This window comes from Bactrocera tryoni, chromosome 5 (genome assembly GCF_016617805.1).
Source record: "Bactrocera tryoni isolate S06 chromosome 5, CSIRO_BtryS06_freeze2, whole genome shotgun sequence".
Classification (NCBI taxonomy): domain Eukaryota; kingdom Metazoa; phylum Arthropoda; class Insecta; order Diptera; family Tephritidae; genus Bactrocera; species Bactrocera tryoni.
Window position 1 is genome coordinate 13,101,476 of NC_052503.1, and position 2,740 is coordinate 13,104,215.

A 2,740-nucleotide genomic window follows, 5' to 3' on the forward strand; every position below is an offset into this window, starting at 1 on the left:
AAAACAATGCACATAAATAGTGAAATAATTATAGATTATACAATGTCTGCACTTGGATGTTTACAGTTATATTTCCTGTGGTACAAAACAGGAGTAAGGAGGAAACCTCTTTTGAGAGATTTAGAATAGATTTTTCCTTTAGCCTATACTATTGTCCAGTTTGGGGTTTTGGAAGTCTTTAATGTTGTTGTTGCAGTATTATAAGTCATTATGTAGACGTATTAGCATAAAAATCAAAAAATATCCCCCTGTAAACCTATCTGATCAAATTTAACCCGGACTCGAACTGACAAAAAAAAAACATTTTTATGCATTTTATTACAGGTCTTTATTATCGCCTTCAAAAATAAGCTATAGCCAATAGAAGCATACAAAATCTTTGTTCAGTTTCTTTTTCCAAGGTCAAAATCGCTAAACAAACTTTTCACATTGTTAAAAAACAGCTGCCAAACACACACTAATTGACATATGGAGCTCAAATTTCTGACGGACATACAAAAGATTGAACTAGAAAAAGAAGCGACTCTCATCCGAGGCAGTTTTCTTTGTTTAATTGGATATATTTTTTACGTGGTGGGTCCCAAGCCCGACGTACAACCCTGTTCGCCTCCTCACTTCAGCTCGCCTTCGGATGTATTTTGAGCTACCCAGAGGCTATTTGGCCTAAAGCCGGAAGAATTGAACTGCTTGAGCCACATGTAAAAGAACCATTTCTGGCCACTAACAAGTGAATGGCGCACAGTGAGCTTTCCTCACTTGCGTGAACTTATACACTTGCTTCCATCCTGCTTGGAATTCTGTCACGATTTTAGTTCATCAACACATCTATATACAACTGTGATCAAATGTTTTTCGAATCGGTAAATTTTTTTTCTGTAAGTTGGTAATACTGTTAGTGGCATCTGTGCTAAATTTCACGTCAAAATATTTGTTAGTATTTGAGATACGCGTCGTTTTGTGAGGCTCTAAAAGTGAATTCTTCGATTTTTACTATGTATGTCTGAATTTATTGAACAAAGAAGTCCGATAATTCACCATCTCATTCTGCATTGGTTATTCGTGATCATTTCGCCACATTTTCAACTAATATCGTGCCGCTACCACCGCATTCGCCTGATTTATGTAAATCTGTCAATTCAGCAAATTCACATGACAACTGCGAAGACACCGTTTTGACTCAATTGAGAATATATTATATAAGCTGAATCGTTGGCATAAGTGTATTGCATCGGAAGGAGATTACTTTGAATTTGAGATGAAATGGACAATTTGATGACAGTAGAGTAGCTTATAATTATTGTGGAGAGAGAGCGAGAATTCTGAACACACTAGTATTTTCAAATTTCTTTAGCATTAATGCCGATATTCTGTCTATCGGTATTGTTTTAAATCACTAGATTAGAACTTTAAAACTAACACAGAAATATTATTAGCCTAAAATAATGTCTCAATTGCGATAGAAAAGCACATTGAATAAAATTGGCTACCTATTTGGAGTTATCCGACATTCAAAGACACAACTTAGCAAGAATTACTTAAATAAGCGACATTCACGGCAACTAAAGCCTACATCTTGGCGCAACAACTATGGTAAAATCAATGTAGAATATTGCGTACCAAGGTTTTTATGCAAATGAGCAGAGAAATGCCTTCGTAGACATACGCAAATAATATGATAGTTAATTTAGTCAAGGCCAATGACAACAATTTCACTCAAGTTTTGTAAGTTTGTGTATGTAACAAACGTTTTTTGCTAACTCAACTAAAATTACCATAGTTCGACAGCAAAGTTTTTTGTGCTAAACACAAAATCGATAAGTGAAACTTGGAAAAAATGCGGAAGAGTGGAAGGTCGACAGAGTTTGCAAAGTATGCGCTTTCGTAACATTATACGTAAATTGCTTAATATTATTGAGAATAACAGAAAATGAATTACATATATGAAGGTTATAAAAGTGCGCTACTAAGATAACCGGTTAATATTCGATTCTTTTGAATATATTATGATGGATCTGGAATTAATTAGATTGCCAATGAAATTATATAACAATATATTCTATATCATTTATTTTAAAATAAATCTTTTAAATATTAAATTCCAATAAATGATGAAACTTGCACTATTTCAAAATGTTTGCGATGATCTCATGACGATTTAGCGCTGGAACTTTTCTTAAGGAGCCCCTGGCATGTTTATTAAAAAGTTTCAACAGTGTGAAAAGATATATTTATGAAAATCGCCGGATTTAAAAACATGTATTATGTATATACACCATGATTTAAACAAAATTCCTAATATTTTATGTTACTCATTTAAATATTCTTCAGCACTTCGGTTACGGATGCTTGAATAGCTCAGATATCATCATAAAATTCACTCTCATGTTGAGTTCATAATTTCACACAACTGGCAATTTCAAATTAAACTAAACACCACCTTGAGATTGTTGACAGTTCGATATCTTCGGGTTTGAAATGGCTTGTAAAGGTCAATTATGAAATTTGTATTTTACATCAATTTCTTGTATTATAAAGACAACGATTTTGGGAACGAGATATCTGACTTATTTGCAATTCAGTTTATAGAAATATAATCGTATTAAAATCTTGTGCAGTCAGATTATTTTGGTTCTTGCTTGCTTTTTTTATTTTCTAATTTTCCAAAATACTTATTGGTTTTCTTAGTGATGACCTTAAAGGCCGTATTTACTAAAAACCCATAACATTTCAAATACTTTAT